The sequence below is a fragment of the Schistocerca americana genome, chromosome 3 (assembly GCF_021461395.2).
Source record: "Schistocerca americana isolate TAMUIC-IGC-003095 chromosome 3, iqSchAmer2.1, whole genome shotgun sequence".
Lineage (NCBI taxonomy): Eukaryota > Metazoa > Arthropoda > Insecta > Orthoptera > Acrididae > Schistocerca > Schistocerca americana.
Window position 1 is genome coordinate 585,012,885 of NC_060121.1, and position 24,104 is coordinate 585,036,988.

Genomic DNA, 24,104 nt, shown 5'->3' on the forward strand with positions numbered 1-24,104 from the left:
ACGCCAATTACAGTTGTAACGGTTTTTGTAAAATGCCGATGTAATTTATATTATGATGTGATAACAGTGTATATAATTCATGGTTTTATTACCTGACGATAATGACTTTGTATTTCACCTAAATAATGCTGTGAATATTTTTATGAACATGATTATGGTCAGACGACTGAAACTGTCTGTGTAAAAAAAATATTTTATCAGCAGGTCAAGGCGGTAATATGCTACATCATTGGCAACTATTTCCAGAAGCCACTGAATAAAGTAAGAAACATACTTCGTTGCTTGTTTGTGAGCGGCATACAGAAACTAAGCTTTCCTACTTTTTAAAAAAAAATTATATGAAAATCTTTATTGGCAACTGATACAGCAAAGTTTGAGCTACTCTTTGACGTAGTTGTCTCCAGTATCCTAGTTAATATTATTACTGTATTTCTATACTTGAATTATCAAAAGCAAAACAGTGCCTCTGTGTTAATGGCTCTTGAAACAAAAACTTTCGTATTGGCAATTAGAACGAGTCAGTTAACCGTGGTTTCCGAAGGTCGTCAAACTATCCACAACGAAGAGGACTGTTGGCGGCCGTCCATCATTAACGATGACGTTAATAAATCATTTATTTTCCAGTTCGTCCCATTGTTTCTTGCCGTGATGAGGCGGACAGCTTGATTCTATGGTATCAGAATACCTTCTCAGTGGTTTGGATACAAATAAGTTAGGTATAAGAAAGAGATACATTGTATTTTTATTCACCTGACAAATCTAAGATTTGGCCCTTAGAACCTCTTCCATTTCCACTCGTTGTAAGATTGTCACACATTCGGTGAACTGTCCATTAAATATTTCTTTCTTTAGAAAAACGACTGTGTCCGAACAGAACTCGGCAGGCCCAGTGGCACCGACCAGCCATCGTGTCATCCTCAGCCGACTAGAATCATCGGATGCAGATTTGCTCTTTAGGCCGTTCTCAGTTTTCATGATCTGGAGCCGCTATTGCTCGATCAAGTAGCTCCTCAGAATGAGATTTTCACTCTGCAGCGGAGTGTGCGCTGATATGAAACTTCCTGGCAGATTAAAACTGTGTGCCGGGCCGAGACTCGAACTCGGGACCTTTGCCTTTCGCGGGCAAGTGCTCTACCAACTGAGCTACCCAAGCACGACTCACGCCCCGTCCTCAGAGCTTTACTTCTGCCAGTACCTCGTCTCCTACCTTCCAAACTTTACAGAAGCTCACTTGCGAACCTTGCAGAACTAGCACTCCTTTAAGAAAGGATATTGCGGAGACATGGCTTAGCCACAGCCTAGGGGATGTTTCCAGAATGAGATTTTCACTCTGCAGTGGAGTGTGCGCTGATATGAAACTTCCTGGCAGATTAAAACTGTGTACCAGACCGAGACTCGAACTTGGGACCTTTGCTTTTCGCGGGCAAGTGCTCTACCAACTGAGCTACCCAAGCACGACTCACGCCCCGTCCTTACAGGTCCCGAGTTCGAGTCTCGGTCCGGCACACAGTTTTAATCTGCCAGGAAGATTCAAGCAGCTCCGCAGTTGGCATGACGAGAATGATTGGACCTCGGTTGATCAACAGCACATGGCGGCAAGGATGGTCACCCAAACAAGTGCCAACCACGACCGACATTACTTAAATTCGGTGATGCGACGGGAACCAGTGTATCTAGCGCAGCCTGGCTATTGGCTTAGAGGAGTAGGGAAATTTAATTTCTGGATGAGTCATGCATTGGGAGTGTTGCTGGCTATGCAACTCTCCTTGATATACACGATCAGTTCCGACAAAGAGCGATTAGCGACACAGTTGAATCAAGGGAACGTTTCAATAATTGGAAAGTTTTTATGGTATCACGTATCGGTACCACCACACAGGCGTCATAGCAACGGAATTTCAAGTTTCGAGCGGACCCAATGGTGCGCATCCACTGGACCACGCCTCCAGCAGTTCTGTGCTTCGGGCGCCCTCTGCAAGCGCAATATGGGATGGCCGGTGGCAGTGACTTATCCTCACCCACGCTTGGAGCCTCAATGCACTGACACCATAGTTCATGCCTAGCACAGCGAGCTTCATCCTTGTTGACGCTGAGATAACTGGACTTAGTTCTCACTGCATCATTTGTAATGAGTCTTCGTACATTTGGAGAAATACAAACCTTCTGTCTGTTGTGTTAACTTGTCCACCAATCATTTCTGCTCATTTCCAGCTTTCTTATGACGATAGTCGCTGCACCACTGCGTAGCCCACCTCTCCTTACCGTTGTGTACAAATGGTTCTGAGCACTATGGGACTTAACAGCTGTGGTCATCAGTCCCCTAGAACTTAGAACTACTTAAACCTAACTAACCTAAGGACATCACACACATCCATGACCGAGGCAGGATTCGAACCTGCGACCGTAGCGGTCATGCGGTTCCGGACTGGAGCGCCTAGAACCGCTCGGCCACCCCGGCCGGCCGTTGTGTAAAAACTCGTACACAACAGGTTTTTGGGATGTAATTAATTGTGTTCTTCCACATTTACATTGAACTTGACACTTGATCGCAAGTCATCAGGAAAAAGAAAAAAAGCTTATTCACACTTCGTCATAGATAGAAGCATGAGCTAGTGTTACCTGATTAAAACCGAGTATTCCTTCCCTAGAAGGTATTTACCTTACTGCGCTGGGATTCGTATAGCAACACTTACCATTTGAGTTTGCCTCAACCCTCCACAATTTTCAGATGTCATTAGCAAATGGCTTCAACATAAAAGCCGACACCAGTTGTGGAGTAAAATAAAGAATTCTTAGGCAAGGGGAGCGGTTGTTCTTGACTTCAATACACAGCCGCGCAGCAGCAGCGCTCTCCAAGCACGCGGAGACTGACAAAAACATGAAACATTCATTCCCACAACTTCTGATAACAGCAGGGTTTCCCGGACTTGCTGTTTGGCATGCTGCACGCGCTCGAACCATGACCGACCGCTCCCTCGCAGACCTTGAGTCGCCCAGGGTGCGAATCCGCTGGAAATATACGGTCGCGGGGCGCGACGTCTCTTATTCATCGCGGCTAACCGAGGGAGCTAGTTTGCAGGAGTGCTTTCGGTGGGCGAGGAGCGCCGTAATATTTTCACGCGTAAGCGCCGTAAGTCAGCGCAGCCGCGTGCCGGGACGGCTGCGAGACAAGCCGTCCGCCGCGCCGCCATATTTAACGTGGACTTCGCCTGCGTAAGGGAAACTCTTAAGTGGCAGTACTGACTACCCGTGCAGCCTAACCAGCGAGCAAATTATTTTATGGTACAGGTAAGGCTGTGCATAGCAAGAGCTGAGGGTTAAAGAAACGTAATTCACTTTTTATATGTGTATGGTATCACACATGTAAATATATCCACCTCGACCGCAATTAGTGATTCAGTGCAGATGCACTCTTCGTCCGATCTGTTGCGGGAATCGGCATGAGGCTGCGGCAATGAGTGTAATAGACAAGGGATGTGGCCGGCCGCTGTGGCCGAGAGGTTCTAGGCGCTTCAGTCCCGAACCGCGCTGCTGTTACGGTCGCAGGTTCGAAGCCTGCCTTCGGCATGGATGTGTGTGATGTCCTTAGGTTAGTTAGATTTAAGTAGTTTTAAGTTCTAGGGGACTGATGACCTCAGATGTTAAGTCTCCTAAGTGCTAAGAGCCATTTGAACAAGGGATGTGGTGACAAATTGGGAATTTACTAGAGGGAGATGTAGAGGGTCAGAACTATAGGAGGGGATGGAGAGTGGGATATAACTGAGGACGTGAAATGCAAGTGCTGCTCTGAGACGAAAAGGTCGGCACATAAGAGAAATTTGTGGCTGGTCACATAAAATCAGTCAGAACCTCTCACAAACCCGCACCCCCTTCCGAACAAACAAAAGCGCTGTTACATTAATGTCGGAAAAGTTTCTGAAGATGTTTCGGTGCGTGGATAATTCGCTAGTTCTACCATGGCTCTGTTTGCTAGGAAATATGGTTCAAATGGCTCTGAGCACTATGGGACTTAACATCTGAGGTCATTAGTCCGCTAGACTTAGAACTACTTAAACCTAACTAACCTAAGGACATCACACACATCCATGCCCGAGGCAGGATTCGAACCTGCGACCGTAGCGTTCGCGCGGTTCCACACTGAAGCGCCTAGAACCGCTCGGTCACACCGGCCGGCAGATAGGAAATAGCTGGTAGTGGTAGAAGGTACGCTCCGCCACTCACCATACGGTGGCTTACGAGGTATTAATATAGAATTTCGTGAACTACAGAGAGAAAGATGACTTAGACATCCTGCCAGCCTAGTATACGTTCTTTATTTCCTTCCTTAACCTAGTATCTATAATTTAACTCAACAATTTTTATAATTGCGTAAGTGACCTCTGCCAGAATAAGTTAAAATAATTTTTTTCTCAGTATGGTGCCATGTAATATAGGATGTATCAAGAAGAATCAACCGATTTCAAAAAATCATGGCTATTACGTTATTTGAGTTACGTCGGTGAACGACGTACTGTTGGAAAGAGCAAACCTCGAGTTTCACATGGTTCCTGCTAGGTAGCAGCAGTGTGCGCCCGGTTCAGTTCTAGTAAAAATAGTGTCGGGACAACAGAAAGCTTTTTGTGTTCTACGTTTTGCGCAGTGCCGGTCAGTAATAACTGTTCTGCGTAACTTACGTACTAGGTATGGTGTGCATCCTCGTACAGCACAGAGGCATGAACAATTCCTAGAAACAGGTTATTTGTGTAAAGGCGAATTTCCGGGGCGTCCCCGAGTGTCTGACACACACATTGAACGCATCCGCGACAGTTTCACAAGGAGTGCGCACGTTCGCCGTGCAACTTGACAGCTCAACATGCCCCAGACGGCCTTCTGGCGTGTGTTGCGTCGACGTTTAGACATGGAACCATACAAAAATCAGCTACTGCAAGCTCTTTGTGAAGGCGACAAAAACAATGTGTAGAGTTCTGTAACTTCGTTATTGACAAGATGGAGGATGACAGTTTTCTTTCACGCTCAGTGCTTAGTGGCGAGGCAACATTCCATTTAAATGGAAAGGTAAACAGTCATAATGCGAGAATATGGGGTTCGAAACAACCACTTGAAGTTGTACAATATGAGAGGAACTATCGAAAATTGAATGTATTTTGTGCAGTTTCATGGGGAAAGGTGTACGGGCCATTTTTCTTTGTCGGGAACACTGTTACAGGAAGTACATATCTCGATGTTGTTGTTGTTGTTGTTGTTGTGGTGGTCTTCAGTCCTGAGATTGATTTGATGCAGCTCTCCATGCTACTCTATCCTGTGCAAGCTTCTTCATCTCCCAGTACCTACTGCAACCTACATCCTTCTGGATCTGTTTAGTGTATTCATCTTTTGGTCTCCCTCTACGATTTTTACCCTCCACGCTGCCCTTCAATACTACATTGGTGATCCCTTGATGCCTCAGAACATGTCCTACCAACCGATCCCTTCTTCTAGTCAAGTTGTGCCACAAACTCCTCTTCTCCCCAATTCCATTCAATACCTCCTCATTAGTTATGTGATCTACCCATCTAATCTTCAGCATTCTTGTGTAGCACCACATTTCGAAAGCTTCTATTCTCTTCTTGTCCAAACTATTTATCGTCCACGTTTCACTTCCATACAGTGCTACACTTCATATAAATACTTTCAGAAAAGACTTCCTGACGCTTAAATCTATACTCGATGTTAACAAATTTCTCTTCTTCAGAAAAGTTTTCCTTGCCATTGCCAGTCTACATTTTATATCCTCTCTACTTGGACCATCATCATTTATTTTACTCCCCAAATAGCAAACTCCTTTACTACTTTAAGTGTCTCATTTTCTAATCTAATTCCCTCAGCATCACCCGACTTAATTCGACTACATTCCATTATCCTCGTTTTGTTTTTGTTGATGTTCATCTTATATCGTCCTTTCAAGACACTGTCCATTCCGTTCAGCTGCTCTTCCAAGTTCTTTGGTGTCTCTGACAGAATTACAATGTCATCGGGGAACCTGAAAGTATTTACTTCTTCTCCATGGATTTTAATACCTACTCCGAATTTTTCTTTTGTTTCTTTTACTGCTTGCTCAATATACAGATTGAATAACATCGGGCAGAGGCTACAGCCCTGTCTCACTCCCTTCCCAACCACTGCTTCCCTTTCATGTCCCTTGGCTCTCATAACTGCCATCTGGTTTCTGTAGAATTTGTTGATAGCCTTTCGCTTCTTGTATTTTACCCCTGCCACCTTCAAAATTTAAAAGAGAGTATTCCAGTCAACATCGTCAAAAGGTTTTTCTAACCAGGAAAGTACATGGGCTCGAACAAACACAAATACACCTAAATCGTGTGAGAAATAATGTAAAGGTCTCTTATTGCACTAGTGATACTCCCGCATCTGCAATACTCTGCAGTCGTCCGTTAGATGTCTCTGCGTATGCCATGCCGCATTGCACACTGACCTGCCGGTACGCCAGTCGGGACCACTAGGGACGGTTTAGTGTGCCTCTGAAGTTGCGTTTTGTGACATTATTTGTGTATTGAAGCGTCAGATGGCTCGGCGATTGGTTATCAATCCTGCTAATGTATTGCGATTGGTTGAGATGAAGTTACGAATAATCCTTCTTCGCGAAGATGGTATTGGTGTAGAAGACGAATCATTCGCATGTTTTCTGGTATCTGTTATAGTGCAGTAATATGAGCATAGGTTAGAAACAGATACTGTTGTAACACTAACACATAATGATGATGATAGGGATGATAATGACGAACAACTCATTGCTAACGGTAGTGCTACGACAAGTGCGTGAAAAGGCGATGGAAGCAGTGACAGTGAATACCAACCGTCTCCCAAGAAGAAGGTTAAAGTTGCAAGTATCATCACGGCGTTTGATGACAACACACTGGAGAATGATTGTTACGTAAGAGGTTTCGACACATACGACAAGCTTCTGAAAAGATACCCTAAACTGAAGTCTAAAAGCAATATTAAAAACGTACTGGATTACGTGGCAAATAAAAGAGAAGGAAATACAGTTTTCAAAGGAAATCGTGCACTGCTGTTCAAGACCATCAAGGAGCGTGTAATGGCGAAATTCGATGAAGCGCGAGAATGCGGTTATTCCGTTCGTTATTGGCATTTACAACATTGGGCATTGGACGTAGCCAGAAATCTCGGGTGTACAAACGTTACAGCTTCACTAGGATCTATTACTAATTTGAAAAAGGAGTTTAGGATAACATCACGCCGTATCACTATGCTCCAAGCACGAAAAGATAAGGATGACGAAGAAGAGCTGATTGAAAGAGCTCAAACGTTTGTTGCTGACGTCAATGAGCATATCACGAGAGAAAACATCGATATTGGTTCTGTATGGAACTGTGATCAGAGTCAGTTCAACTATGAACTTTCTTGTGACAGAACACTATCCATGACAGGGGAGAGAAACACTGTCGCGATGTTGCAATCAGTTAACTGTGCAACACATAGTTACACGATCGATGTTGCTATATCAATGGACGGACGATTGGCAGACAAACTCTATATTTGCTTCCAAGAATCCAGTGAAAAGTTTGGACCCCGCATGTCAAGGGAAATAGAAACGCGGTGCCCTCCAAATATCGTCGTCGATGCAAGTGTGAGTGGGAAGATGACGAAACAACTTCTGAAGACGTTTTTTCTGTCAGTTTTGAATCCACATTTGTCGAGAAAGTCATTCGTACTTTGTGACTCCTGGTCTGGACATAAGGATGAAAGAGTACTACTGGAAGCATCTGGCGGAAAACATGTCGATTTAAAAATAATTCCGCCTAAAACTGCAAAATATGCACAACCTTTGGATGTGTATTTCTTCAGGCAATATAAAATATATGCCAAGAGAATAACATACTTCATTAAACTACGTTCCAGTAATATGCAGCCGAAATTGTACGACAGATTCTTTATCATGAATATGCATTCTGTCATTTACAATCGGTTATCTGCGGGAGTATACAGACCAATGCTTCGTTACGCGTGGCAGAGCGCTGGCTACGATACTGGTGAACCAGTGAACAACTTCAAAAGTGTCATTGATGTGGCGTTCAACACTGATAATGTAGAATGTGCACATACGCCATACGATCAACTTGCATTTCTTCACTGTGCGCTTTGCAGTCATTCGTATTGCTCGGAGCATTTTATTGACATTCCGCAATTACATTTATAGTTAAGATTGCTGCATTGCGTATGGCGTCTACAGTTACATCTACAGTGATATCTAGAGCATGACTGCAGAGTTTTGCAGAAAAACAACACCCACCAGCACATTCAGAGGTACATAATGGTCCTGTTAGCAAACGTTCAAACAGATCTGGTTGTTCGAGCCCAAGTACTTTTCTGGTAAGTCTACAAATGCTAGAAATGTAGGTTTGCCTCTCCTTAATCTATCTTCTAAGATAAGTCGTAGGGTAAGTATTGCCTCACGTGTTCCAACATTTCTACGGAATCCAAACTGATCTTCCCCGAGGTCGGCTTCTACCAGTTTTTCCATTCGTCTGTAAAGAATTCTTGTTAGTATTTTGCAGCCGCGGCTTGTTAAACTCGTAGTTCGATAATTTTCACATCTGTCGGCACCTGCTTTCTTCGGAATTGGAATTATTATATTCTTCTTGAAATCTGAGGGTATTTCGCCTGTCTCATACATCTTGCTCACCAGATGGTAGAGTTTTGTTAGGTCTGGCTCTTCCAGGGCTGTCAGTAGTTCTAATGGAATGTTGTCTACTCCCGGGGTCTTGTTTCGACTTAGGTCTTTCAGTGCTCTGTCAAACTCTTCACGCAGTATCATATCTCTCATTTCATCTTCATCTACCTCCTCTTCCATTTCCATAATATTGTCCTAAAGTACATTGTCCTTGTATATACCCTCTATATACTCCTTGCACCTTTCTGCTTTCCCTTCTTTGCTTAGAACTGGGCTGTCATCTGAGCTCTTGATATTCATACATGTGGTTCTCTTTCCTCCAAAGGTCTCTTTAATTTTCCTGTAGGCAGTATCTATCTTACCCCTAATGACATATGCATCTACATCCTCACATTTGTCCACTACCCATCCCTGCTTAGTCATTTTGCACTTCCTGTCGATCTCATTTTTGAGACGTTTGTATTTCTTTTTGCCTGCTTCATTTACTGCGTTTTTATATTTTCTCCTTTCATCAGTTAAATTCAATATATCTTCTGTTACCCAAGGATTTCTACTAGCCCTCGTCTTTTTACCTACTTCATGCTCTGCTGCCTCCACAATTTCATCCCTCAAAGCTACCCATTCTTCTTCTACTGTATTTCTTTCTCCCATTCGTGTCAATTGTTCCCTTATGCTCTCTCTGAAACTCTCTACAACCTCTGATATAATCATTTTATCCAGGTCCCATCTCCTTAAATTCCCACCTTTTTGCAGTTTCTTCAGTTTTAATCTACAGTTCATAACCAATAGATTGTGGTCAGAGTCCACATCTGCCCCTGGAAATGTCTTACAATTTAATATCTGGTTCCTAAATCTCTGTCTTACCATTATATAATCTGGTACCTTCTAGTATCTCCAGGCTGCTTCCATGTGTACAGCCTTCGTTCATGATTCTTGAACCAAGTGTTAGCTATGATTAAATTTTGCTCTGTGCAAAATTCTACGAGGCGGCTTCCTCTTCCTTTTCCGCCTATCGAATTCCAGTCGCCCATGACTATTAAATTTTCGTCTCCCTCCACTATTTGGATCATTTCTTTTATCTCATCATACATTTCATCAATTTCTTCGTCATCTGCAGAGCTAGTTGGCATATAAACTTGTACAACTGTAGCAGGCATGGGCTTCCTGTCTATCTTGGCCAAAATAACGCGTTCACTATGCTGTTTATAGTAGCTTACCGGCACTCCTATTCTTTTATTCATTATTAAACGTACTCCTGCATTACCCCTGTTTGATTTTGTATTTATAGCCCTGTATTTACCTGACCAAAAGTCTTGTTCTTCCTGCCACCGAACTTCACTAATTCCCACTATATCTAACTTTAACCTATCCATTTCCCTTTTTAATTTTTCTAACCTATCTGTCCGATTAAGGGATCTGATATTCCACGCTCTGATCCGTAGAACGCTAGTTTTCTTTCTCCTGATTATGACGTCCTTTTGAGTAGTCCCCGCCCGAAGATCCGAATGGGGGACTATTTTACCTCCGGATGTTTTACCCAAGAGGACACCATCATCATTAAACCATACAGTAAAGCTGCATGCCCTCGGGAAAAATTACGGCTGTAGTTTCCCCTTGCTTTCAGCCGTTCGCAGTACCAGCACAGCAAGGCCGTTTTGGTTAGTGTTACAAGGCCATATCAGTCAATCATCCAGACTGTTGCCCCCCGCAACTACTGAAAAGGCTGCTGCCTCTCTTCAGGAACCACACGTTCGTCTGGCCTCTCAACAGATACCCCTCCGTTGTGGTTGCACCTACGTTACGGCTATCTGTATTGCTGAGGCACGCAAGCCTCCCCACCAACGGCAAGGTCCATGGTTCATGAGGTGATATCTCGATATGCTTGAGTATTTCCTTTTTCCACAGCTGGAGACTGATTCGAACGACTTCATTTACCAACAGGATCGGGCACCCCCACATTGTCATCTGGAAGTGCAGGAATTTTTAAATCAAAGGATTACTGAACGATAGATCGGTCGCACTGGACCAAATGATTCAGCGTTATATTACTGGCCTCCAAGGTCATTGCACCTGACTGTATGCGATTTTTTTTGTGGGGGCTTATAAGAGACTCTGATAACGTGCCTCCGTTACAAACAACAATGAATGAACTGAGACATCGCATAACGGCAGCTATGAAAGCTGTAACTCAAGACATGTTCGCTGCAATGTGGGGACAATTTGAATACCAAACTGACACATGCCGTGCACCCCTATGGAGGCACATTTAACACCTGTGACAAGATATGAATAAAACTGAGTTTTCCCTTTATCAAAAAACAAAATTCATTTTATACGTTTATTAGTTTCAGACATATAGATATATCAAATCGGATGATTCTTTTTGATACACCCTGTATTATAAAATAACGATCGCTAAATGAAACATACGTTCCGGCCACAGTCGCAGTAACCTTTCCATGGGTCCTGGTGATATTTATTGTCCAGTCTCCATCACATATCGTCGTGATACCTCAGCTGAGCATGGTATTACATGACAGTTTTGAAACCTTTGTTTTTTTGTGTGAAAGGCAATATAATATTGTTTCAGATGCCCTCTAGCCCAGAAGGCCAAAAATGTCAACTGTTTTATAATTGTGACGTAATACCCTACTCAGTAGAGCAACCATGACGCAGTGTGCTACCTTTGAGCGCAGAACAGGGAGCTGTTCTGTGCTCATAGGTAGCACACCGCGCCTAGTACACGTCAGCCGCGCCTCTCGGGGACCACAGCACAATTGCGACACCTGAAGATGGATTTAGGAGAGCCCGAAACCGGTCGTGATAATAAAAGAAATTTACAACTTAAGCGGTATTTTCAACCTCTAGTAACATTCTCAGTTGCGGATTTTCTTCCAACAAGATTGTTTGCACAAATACTGGATCAATGAAGTCTGGGAATTCACCCGTCGTGAGCTTCGCCTCTTTTTCACTCTCCATCTCCACCCCATTGATACCTGTAGGTAGGTGGTTCTTAACCCCCACAACGATAGTCGCTCGACAGTAAGGTATGTTTAGCAAGTTTGGTTGAAATCGGTCCAGTGATTTGGGGAGAAGTGTGTAACATACTTACATATGTTTATATTGTATGTATGGATGCTGGTGAGGGTTGAATTTCCTGATATTGTTTGTATTAATCTCAGTTGCGTTTCGAGACGGAAAAAGTTAACGCTCGCCTACGTATACTCCACATGCAACGTGTTGTGCCGACCAGATGTGTGGGTTGCATGTCGCCAGGCGAAGGAGAGGCTAGAAGCCATACATCGGAAAAACGAGTGTCTTTGCTCTTCTATGAGGTCTATACAACGGTTCTCGTTACAGAAGCCAGCTAGTATTCTTGTCTCATGACAAAACTATTGTGCTATAGCGAACATACGACTCAATAACTGATTATAATGCCATTGTTCACGTGGCTGTCGTGAAATGGAAACTCCAAAAGTCATAAACTTCAACGAGGCTACTGACAAAATGTGAACAAAAGATTTTGTATGTTCGTTGAGTATATTTTTTTAAAGCTGTTAATGTGTTCACAGCAGCATATGTGTGTAGGAAACGATAAAGATGTGGTTGATGTTCTTAACTACCACCAAACTATACATGGAATCCAATGAAAAATTTCTGCTAGTGTGAAGACAGTAAAACAAAATAAGTAAAGCAGTTTGTAAACGTGTGATCTAAGAGAAAAGAATACAGCGAAAAATCTGAAGTTGTTAGCTTGGATCAATACGTAGAACTACATTATTCGTAATACTATATTTCGGTGTTGGCTATAGCCCTAAAATAACGGCATATGTGTGTGTGTGTGTGTGTGTGTGTGTGTGTGTATTCAGTTGGCTCATTCTTTATGTGACGTTGGGGATATTATCGCATACAAAATGTACATAGGACATTAGTTCTAGCGCCGGATTTGGTACAGCAGAATACAAGTTTTTGACGTTTGTTACTGTTTCAATAATAACAATTTTGCATACAGATATGTCCAATGCTCAGATGTTTGTGACTATCAGACCCTTATGATGATAAGTCCGTGCCTGAACCAAACAAATTGGACGTTTGCAAATAAGGTAGTTTTATAAATAATTTTTTAGTGCAACGTACCTGCACTGTGGAGAAAAAGAAAAAAACAGATGATACTAAGAAGCCAAGATAAAAACAACTGACAGTATCTGAACCCGGAGGGTGCTAGCTTACAGTGCATGGTCTTCGCTCACTTTTCTGAAAGCTTTTAACTCACTGTCTGTCACGTTTGTTACACTGTGTAGACCGAAACGAGCGACACGAAAGGAAAGTCTGATATACAGACCGGCGCCGGACTGACGAGCACTGGTCTGGTACGCTGTCCGACCGTACTGTCGATCTTTGTTTTCCACACATATTTAAGCAAATACGAAGCTGGTTTCTCAAATACAGAACAACATTTTCACCATTGGTAGTCCGAAAGGCGCGCACGATGTGCTGCCTCCTTAGATTAAATTTGCATCTTCAGGAAGCGTAACTGCACTCAGCATCAAGTGCCAAACACCACCCTCATACTGACCTCGCAGTCCAATTAGTACAACACATGACTCATAGTGTCTTGTTAGCTTACGTGATAACTGTTTCACTACTAGTTATATGGGGAATTACAACGGACATAGAATTCGAACGAATTACATGGACGTGGAATCCGAACGATTTCATACCTTGGATGTTTCGTAGAGAAAACTTACGCCTCCCCCTGTACTTACAGCACCTACTTTACATGATCACAAGGCCGGCTTGCTAGTTCCGTAACGCATTTTTGTTTTCATGTAATAAACGAACTTGTAATACAATAAATGTCCATGGCTATGTACTAAGAATGAGGAAGCGAACATAGTGGCAAAATTAAATCATAAAACTTCTCGATCAAAAAAAAAAAAAAATCAGAACTAAACATACCCCAGGCAGCAAAAATTCAGTCTTTTTAAAGATGAAATAATCGGTTGTCATTTGTCGCGGCGTCGCATCGTCATAGTAGTGATGTCAATTCAGCCGTAACGGGTCTCTGGCACTACGACACATATACAGAAATGCAGGATGCATGTCCGCCTTTTAGCAGGCGTCGACGGTGGTAAGATGATGCACATGTGTTATACCGGACATTCCCCCAAAAATACTGAGTAAATTTATTTTGTACTTATTTCGGTGCTGGACAGCTTCACATTGCAGTGTACAACTTCGAAAATTTTGGGCGTGTTGATCAAGGTGACTGACGTCGATGTTGTTGTTCTGCGATAAATATTCCAACACAGCCCAACATATAAGCTGGATTAAGGCGTTTAATTTTTTTCCGTCAGTAACGTTGTTCACAAGGTGCACTTGAGAGTGACTTTTCTCAAAGAACGTAATACTTGAGTTTGGAAAAATGCACCTACACGGATGATTTGTGTCGAACAGAGAACACATACAGTTAAGCCCGTGGTGTTCATCACTACTCGATAGATCTTGTCGGAGATTGTTGTTCTTCTTCAGTTTCGTTAAAATTTTTCCCGTTCTTTTGTTACGAAATATTATTTTTTATATATTGCCATAATTTCTGTTGTGATCCTGTCGTCGGACAGTACATATATAGCCACCCTCCAACTACGGCCTACGTTATCTGTAGTAAGAGCTGCTTTACCTAATTATAGCGCACGGATGAATCATCACTGCAGCCAGGCATCTGCCAAACAGTTTCTCCCCCCCCCCCCCCTTACCCACCCACCCACCCCCCCCTCTCTCTCTCTCTCTCTCTCTCTCTCTCTCTCTCTCTCTCTCTCTCTCTCTCTCTCTTTCTCTCTCTCTCTCTCTCTCTCTCTCACACACACACACACACACACACACACACACACACACACACACAAATGCGCCTACTTTTACGAACACTTCCTTTCTACTTCCCTCTTAGGTGCTTTTCAATGAAGGCTACTGCGTCAAGCAAAGACCCTGACAGTGTTCCTACAGCTAAAATTTAATATCCAGCACGTGTGCTCGGCAGGGTGGAAACATTAATAACGCCAGCTTGTCGGGGCGCTGGCCCGGGAGCTGCATTCGTTGCCACTATGACGTCACAAGCCGACCCCTGCGTCCGCTTGCGTTAAGGGCGTCTGCAGGGCTGCCTGAACAACGCTCGTAGCACGGGCGGGTACTGGAATTACCAGTCCCTTCTTTAGAGCGATCTCCTACAGAAGAAGAGAATATATAAGTCTGGAGTCCCTGAAGTAGAAATTTGTCTTTCAAACTATCAACAGGAGATGATGCGTACGCCCTGCAACTTTCCAGGCGTGTGAAAATCCGTGACAGATCTTCAGTATAGTGTAAACCAGAAAGAATAAGGTCAACATTTCGAATGTCTACAGATGTGGTCTTCAAGATTTTAGTGTACTACAGAAACTAATTCTATGTAAGTGTGCTGGCTTCCTTGGCCGTTGGCAGTGACGGTAAAATCTGCTGGGCTGTAAGGCCTCATCACGTCCCTCTTTACCTTCTTACGCAATAGACGTTTCGGCACCACTCTGGTGGTCTCCTTCAGGATCTTCTTGTGTTCCCAGTCAGCCGAACGCTGTCGAAAACCAGTGTTGCGTTCACTTGTATAAGGGAGCTTACTCGCGCTTGTTGTTAAGAAGTGGGTATGACGGGTGAAATTCATTCGGTTGCTAACGGTAGGCTATCACCTTTGGGAAGAAAGCGAAACAGGCATTGCAAGAGAGGGCCTATGTTTATCAAAATGTTACTGTCGAGCCACAGAGGCGGCTCCCTAGTTGTTGTTTGTATCTCTCGCGTATTTCTTATTTAATGGTCGGATTGAACGAAGCCGGAACCCGTCCTCTCTATTGACAACGCAATCCTTCTTCGACTTCTAAAACGCCTTTTAGACTTTCATTCCATAACTGTTGCTGGCCTTGTCTAGCACAAGGTCGTTGTTGAAATCATTATCTTGGCCGCACTTCGTTTTAATTCAGCGTCGCATTCGTGCTCTTTAACAGTTTCTTTTACTTCTGTTTCGCCTCGGTACATTTTCGCACATCCACACGTGACTTCGCGGACCCCCGCAGTGTGAAGGTAGTCAGGTACGTAGAAAAAAATTATGTTCTGACTGATGGCATTATAAGAATTCTTCGGATTCTTGATTTCAACAGCGCGCGTTTGCTAGCCAGGGAAAGTAATATTTATTAAGTCCAAGAAGCGATTCAGATTTCCAAGAACGACTGTAATGACGACGGAGAAGATAGCTACAGGCTTTCAGTTTCGTGGTACCGGCCATCAAGGAATTAAATGCGCTCTTACGGAGCACGAGGAATACAAACAGCGATGAGGAAGGCACCTTGTGGCAGAACAATAATGTTTTGGATAAACATTCCACTTCTCTGTTGTTCTGCTGTTTCGATTTCTATCCTATGACGATCGCCCACCAATAGTAACCGGGGGAACTTCACGCAGTAACCCCACTTCTTCAGAACAAACAGAATACCAGAAGGTCCAGCAGAGGCGTCGAAACGTCGGCTGAGTAAGACGATGTTGAAGAGGAACATGAATCGCCCTAACAACGTCGGAGATTTTATCTTCATAGAAACGTGATAATCTCCCTAAGGTTTACTGGAATAAAATGCAAAACTGGAAATGATTACAAGAATAAAAAATTTTCGGCAACAGGTGAAAACACGCGTATACAGGTGGTAAAAATATACAGGCGAACTTCGAGGTGGTGCAAAGGGTGTCTGGAGAAATAAATTGACATAGGAAACCACGTCTGGAAATGTCATCCAACGACGCTACAGAGAATTAACATTATAGGTTCCGTTAGGCCACCCCTCCGGCAGTTAAAATGAGTTTCTGGCGGACCCCAGGTCGAATTGCTCGCAGTGGCCCTTGCAGTATTCAGGACGTTAGGTGGCGTCTGACCGGTAAGTGCAGTATCGGCGGAGTCTCCGGCGTTGCAACTCACGTTTACTGCCCAAGTGGTGACCTAGCGGCAGACGTTGCTCCTGCAACGTCCTGAAGTGCCCGCAGACCACACTGCACAGCGTGGCTGTGTTTTCTGTTTCTTTCACATTTTTGCATTCCTTCAAAGTTTCATTACGTCCTATAAATTTCCCTCCCATACTTTTCCCATTATTGAACCAGATTTCTCCAAGACCTTCACATTATGTAGATTCAGTCTTCGTGGATCTATCTGACACTGGGTTTTGCGGTCGATTATTCTCCTTGGAGTTGAAACGTTGTATTACTCAACCGTGCCGGCCGCGGTGGTCTAGCGGTTCTAGGCGCTCAGTCAGGAACAGCGCGACTGCTACGGTCGCAGGTTCGAATCCTGCCTCGGGTATGGATGTGTGTAATGTCCTTAGGTTAGTTAGGTTTAAGTAGTTCTAAGTTCTAGGGGACTGATTACCACAGATGTTAAGTCCCATAGTGCTCAGAGCCATTTGAACCATTTTTTGCTCAACCGTTGTTTGTGTGTGGTGGACAGGGCGAAGGAAGAAATAACAACTTTCATTGATCATCTGAGTATCTTCCATGTAAAATACCTTCTGCGTTTTAACTGTTCGCATATTGTCGATTACTGGATCTGGATATCAAATTACTTCTGTTCCTTAATGGGTGTGATAACCCATCTACCAAACAGTTCTTGATGTTGCTGAGCAGCAGTCATACAATAATCTTTAAATGAGGGCACCCCCATTTGACTGTATCGTTGTTTGTTTACGACCCAGGTTTCAGCATTTTATGCCATTTTCAAGTGATTGAGTTTATGTCATTACCATATACTGCAGGCAATCAAACTCAAAACTGGCCACAAATTAAGAAAAACATTCGCTCCCCACGAAATGCCAGATGTAAAATCATCGTCTTGTAAAAACATCGCTAAATAATAGTGGGAGCGGTTTACTTTGGTATATAAAAGATGAACACATGTCCTTGAATCCTGGAGTTGGGCGCAAGGACATGTGTTCATCTTTTATATACCAAAGTTAACTGCTTCCACTATTATTTAGCGATCTTTTTACAAGACTATGGTTTTACATCTGGCATTTCGTGAGGAGCGAATATTTTTCTTAATTTGTGACCAGTTTTGAGCTTGATGGTAGTTACAAAATCAGTCACTTGAAAATGGCTTAAAAGGCCGGAGAGTTTCACACCGCTAGTCATTACAGCGACGCTCGTATTCGATTCCGGTCTAGCCGAGCTCCTTGTCTCTGCATCTATTGCACTAATTGTTGCGGTACAACAGACACCTATGAGCCAAAATATTATGACCACTATCCAAGGGAAGTCAGAATGCCGCCTGTCGGCGTTACAGACACTTCAGGAAGAATGGAAAGCATACAAGCGGAGCAGAGACGAATGGGAAATTATTCTGGAGACGATACGCCCCGAAAATTGGGAAATCGACTTAAACGAGCGACTCAGACTAAAGGTGAATTGTTATTGCCTAGCGCCTAGGGACGAGAATTAAGGAAACGGTGAAGCCAGTCGGCTGTTCAAGTGCTGCTGTCGTCGGCATCTGTGGAAGTTGACTTCCGGAAGGCGTTCGATACAGTTCCGCACTGTCGTCTGATAAACAAAGTAAGAGCCTACGGAATATCAGACCAGCTGTGTGGCTGGATTGAAGAGTTTTTAGCAGACAGAACACAGCATGTTGTTATCAATGGAGAGACGTCTACAGACGTTAAAGTAACCTCTGGCGTGCCACAGGGGAGTGTTATGGGACCATTGCTTTTCACAATATATATAAATGACCTAGTAGATAGTGTCGGAAGTTCCATGCGGCTTTTCGCGGATGATGCTGTAGTATACAGAGAAGTTGCAGCATTAGAAAATTGTAGCGAAATACAGGAAGATCTGCAGCGGATAGGCACTTGGTGCAGGGAGTGGCAACTGTCCCTTAACATAGACAAATGTAATGTGTTGCGAATACATAGAAAGAAGGATCCTTTATTGTATGATTATATGATAGCGGAACAAACACTGGTAGCAGTTACTTCTGTAAAATATCTGGGAGTATGAGTGCGGAACGAATTGAAGTGGAATGATCATATAAAATTAATTGTTGGTAAGGCGGGTACCAGGTTGAGATTCATTGGGAGAGCGCTTAGAAAATGTAGTCCATCAACAAAGGAGGTGGCTTACAAAACACTCGTTCGACCTATACTTGAGTATTGCTCATCAGTGTGGGATCCGTACCAGATCGGTTTGACGGAGGAGATAGAGAAGATCCAAAGAAGAGCGGCGCGTTTCGTCACAGGGTTATTTGGTAACCGTGATAGCGTTACGGAGATGTTTAATAAACTCAAGTGGCAGACTCTGCAAGAGAGGCGCTCTGCATCGCGGTGTGGATTGCTCGCCAGGTTTCGAGAGGGTGCGTTTCTGGATGAGGTATCGAATATATTGCTTCCCCGTACTTATACCTCCCGAGGAGATCACGAATGCAAAATTAGAGAGATTAGAGCGCGCACGGAGGCTTTAGACAATCGTTCTTCCCGCGAACCATACGCGACTGGAACAGGAAAGGGAGATAATGACAGTGGCACGTAAAGTGCCCTCCGCCACACACAGTTGGGTGGCTTGCGGAGTATAAATGTAGATGTAGATGTAGATGTAGATGTAGAAGGACGGTGAAACCACGAGTAAGCGACAAGGTGTTGGAAGTCCACATTTCATCAAAGAACGTGGAGATTGGAGGCTTGGCTGCTCTTTAAAGCAGGACGGGCGGTGACCTGTGACGGCAAGGTACAGTGGTAGCGCGGACACAAGAGTTTCGGAGCACAGCGTTCAGCGCAAAGTGTTGAACACTGTGCCCGGCACGAGACGACCCCACATGTTCCATGTTGACCGAATTAAATAGTCAATTACGATTGCAGTCGGCACAGGATCATCGAGATTGCACCGTGAATGAACGGAAACTTATCGCCTGCTGGGATGAATTCACTTTTCTTGTTACGTGAGTCAATGGACGTGTCCGAATACGCAGTCATCCAGATGAACGGCTGCTTGAAACACGCACCACGCCACAGTCACAGCCCAGGAAGAGCAGTACTGCGGTAGTCATCGGAGGCACTGCGAAAACTGTGGACTACGTGAACTTTGGTAGGGACTGTCTGCACCCCTTCATGCTTCTCCTCGGCGGAGATGGCATCTTTCAGCAGGATAACTGCCCATTTCACAAGGCCAGAAACATGCTACAGTGTTTTAATGAGCGTGATAGTGGATTCTCGTAAAGCATTGTCTACAAAATTCGCCTGCTATGATCCCAGTGGAACACATCTGGGACACTACCGAGCGTTAGCTTCGCGCCCACAAGCCACCAGCTTGCAATTTACTGGTATTGCGTGGACCTGTGCATAGAAATCTTGTGCCATGTGCTTTCGTAAACTTATGAAGGACTTTTAGAATGTATTCCACGTAGAATCGGTACTCTATTGCGTTCCAAAAGTGAACCAACAGGCCATTAAACTGGTGGTCACAATGTTTTGTCGCACCGGTGTACATAATAGGAATATTAAATGCAACGAAAACTACCGCATACAGGTAGAGAATATGGATGTCTTCTGTTTTACATATAGCAAAGAGGTACTGTGCCTCCACGTACTGCACACTGGATACTGTTCCTGTGTATCGAATCTTGCCCTTACTCCCCTTTTTCGGAGCGGAACCAACGGATGTCACGGAAATGCCCCGTCATCCGAGCATAGGAGCGGTTTGGAGCCTGGCGAATTGCCGCACTGCCTTCGGTAGCGGGCAGGCGGAGCAGTGAATCGGAGGGTATTAGTAACAGGAATAGCAGGCGAGCGTCGCGTGCGCTGTCACACTTCGTGGGGCGGAATGTAGGAGCCGGTCACTGATAATCGTTGATTCACGTTCGCCTGAGACAACATAGTATAGTAGTTTATTATCACCGAACAGAATCTGAAAGGCAATGGCTAACTCGAGTGGAGAGCTAATGTACTGTGGATGAACTTTACACATCATAGCGACGTTTGTCTATGAACTAAGAGTATGAGAAATTCAGTGTGTAGTAGAAACTATTCAGATTTCAAAAGAATTTTTTCATTAACTTTGCGTCACTACCTTCGTTATGTCAAACTGTGAGAGTAGGAGCTCGATAAGGCACTTCCCACTTATTAACTGGGTTAGGGACTTTACGACATGTGATATATGTATTTTGACAGTCAAGCTACCAACCAGTGCCCTCAAAAGATCAACAGGCCGATCCAGACCAATATGACAGAAAATGAATGAATCCAGTATTCAAGAACAACCATAATGTAGAACCGGCGGGAGACTTTACAACCGAAGGGAACAGAGTGTTTCAAATGACTAAACGATTCTATCCGCTTAGAGAGAGAGAGAGAGAGAGAGAGAGAGAGAGAGAGAGAGAGTTGGAAATTGCGTAAGATATTAATGAACAGAAACGCGCCTCAGTACCGCACATTTCTCTCCTCTTTTTTTAGACTTGTGGTACAGAACGTCAGTCTTCACACGTATGGTCAAATATGGCCTTTTGATTCTGAAGAAACTCCTCGCATCGTAACATTTGCGTCATTGTCATTTCGACATTTGTATGTGGAGGCAGAAGAATGATATTACAATCTTTCTCGGCGTATTCCAATGATAAAAACTTCCCAGGTGATCAGCCGAGTGGTGACGTTGTCTTGTCGCAACTTCTCAATGAGTTAAGTATCCTATCCATCATCTTCTGCCGAAGCTGATGGGTACGAAACTCATTGAAACGTTGCGACAAGACGGCACCACCACTCGGCTGATAAACCAAGAAGATTTTGTCACAGCATATAACTTGCGAGACAGAATTTCGTAAAACTTGAATGAGCATTTTCCTGGCAGTATGAATCAAAAAACGCCGCCTTCAGTTACAACTGAATTTCTCTTAATACATGCTATGTTTTTTATTTTTTTATTTTACAGAGGTGAAATGCATATTTCTGTCACATCAAGTTTTGATGTTAGGTTTTGAATTTCGTAAGTCAAACGCGGAAAATATGTGCAAAGTAGTAGAAAAGATGAACTGTGTAAACTTACTACATAATCCAAGAAAAGCGTTTTTAACGTTTTAGCACCAGCATAAATTCTCTTCTTCATCGTTTTCGTACATTTCACTTAATTCAAGAGACGGATTTGCATACACACTTAACAGAAGTTTTTGTACATGGTGTGATCAAAGATGAATTTATTCGTAATGCTAAAGATATAATTATTAAACAATTGACACATGCAGAGAATAATTTTAGAAGAGGTCTTTAAAATTACTGAAATAACTGTGGCTTGCGAAATGTATTTGTTAATTTGACATAGATAAAAAAAAGAACAGAGTCTAAGGTAAATGAACAAGCAGACAAATTTTAGTTTCGGGGTTATTACTGAATAAAAACTGGGCCCTCCGTTTCAGTCTGCTGTTTTTGCCAAAGAAACAGTCTTTTTTTGTTTCGTAGTACAAGTGGTAGTACGAGTGGTACGCGGGAGGTCGGCCCGAACTGCCGCAGCGTGCCGTGGAGCCTGCCACTTTATTTTAGAACTGCGTCCAGTGTGTTCTTTTTTAGCTGTACTTAACGACTCGCCGACAGCTATCTCATTAGATACGCAGCACTAACTCGGAAATGACAACCGTATAAGAGGCGCTAGGCTGTGCCCTTGTGCGTGCAATCGTCTCGGCGTCTATTTTGGGCAGATCACCAAAACCATACGAAAACTTAATTAGGATTTAATCACAGCCCCTTCGATTAGGACTCTGTTTTGCCTCTGCTCCATCACCTTCAGTGTATTTTGTACTAACGTTTGTGATAAATGGAAATCCAAATATGATACATATATCTGAACGTTTAATTGTCTCTGACTTCGCGACGTCATTATCGTTTGTTAGAATCCGAACTTCTACCATCTTGTTATGGAATCAAAGTGAACTACGATGTAGTGAACTACACACCCTTTGCATAGCGTGACCAATTATAAATATTATGACTAAACAGGCGGCGACTTATTAACTGGGAAATCTAGATTTGCTTTAATAAAGCCTGATAGGAAAGGACGACTGGCTGCTGTGCTCCATCATTATATCACGGTCATTGAGTGAGTGCATCCCACATTCTTAATGGAAGGTAACTTGAAGAAAAATGGATTATATTGATCGGGCATTGTGGCATTGTCAACCATTTTGTCACTAGGCGGTTGCTTTCGTCTCTTCCAGTAACTACACAAATTTCGTAGTAAAAAAGATGATAATACATAGTGATGATACAGACCATTAAATACGTCGCACTACTTACACGTAGTGTAGACGCAATATTTACTTGTATTTCAATGCATTATTACGAAACTTAGCCGGAAAGTGCAAGCCCAAGAAAAATAACGTGAAGACTAATAGAACAGACTTGAAAAATTTTAAGCCCGCTTAGATTTCCCAATTAATAAGTCGCCGACTCGCCGCCGATTTAATGATAATATTAATAATTGGTCGCGCTGTGCAAAGGGTGTGAAGTTCACTACATCAAAGTTCACTTTTGATTCCATACCAAGATGGTAGAAGTACGGATTCCAACAAACCATAATGATGTCACCAAGTCGGAGATAATTAAATGTTCTGTCATTCTGAATCTAGATTTGCTTTAATAAAGCCTCAAAGGAAAGGACGACTGATTGCTATGCTCCATCATTTTGAAAATCCATTTTTCGGGTTTGAGATGGCGGTTATTATATTTTATCAGTGATGAACGGTAAATGTTGTTACCGAAATCACCACTGAATGATACCAGTTGTTACCGAAAATGCTCGTCATGAATTAAATATCCAGCATTAGGTGAAACGATCTAATCAGTTCACGAAAATACTGACACACAAATCCTGTAGCTTGATCGCTGGTGCAGAGACATCTGATCATACTTCACGTCTGGAAATTGTCAGCTTGGGAGAAACACAGCGTGCTTTATTCAGACACAACATTTTGCAAACAGTAAGAGAAACGACCAAGGAACTTAAAGTGGAATCCTTGAAAGAAAGACGAAGTAATTTCCTTAAGAGCCCTTTGGGTGAATTTAGAGAATTGGTATTCGACGAAGACTGTGCGTCCATTCTACTGCCACCATAGAACATCTGACAAGAGGAGGGGAGGGGAGAGAGAGAGAGAAAGATAAGAATAGACAGAGCACAATCTCTGATTGTTTCAAGAATGGGTAAGAAAATCGGCCGTGTCCTTTGAAAGGAACGATCTCGACGTTTGCCCGGAGGAAATCAGTATCTAGATGGCCGGACGCGGATTTGGACGACGGTCTTGAATGTGAGTCCAGTGTGCTAACCACTGCACCACCTCTCTCGGTATACAGGTTATCCTAGGAGGAATGGCCAATACTCAGGGATATGACAGGAACGA

The 24,104-nt window shown here is 43.4% G+C and overlaps 1 non-coding gene across 1 annotated transcript; it reads right to left on the reverse strand.

The window, feature by feature from the left end:
• Window positions 1-1,079: 1,079 nt before the first annotated feature.
• Trnas-cga lies at window positions 1,080-1,154 on the reverse strand. The gene has a single exon. It is a non-coding gene; the product is annotated as a tRNA-Ser (tRNA).
• Window positions 1,155-24,104: the final 22,950 nt, after the last annotated feature.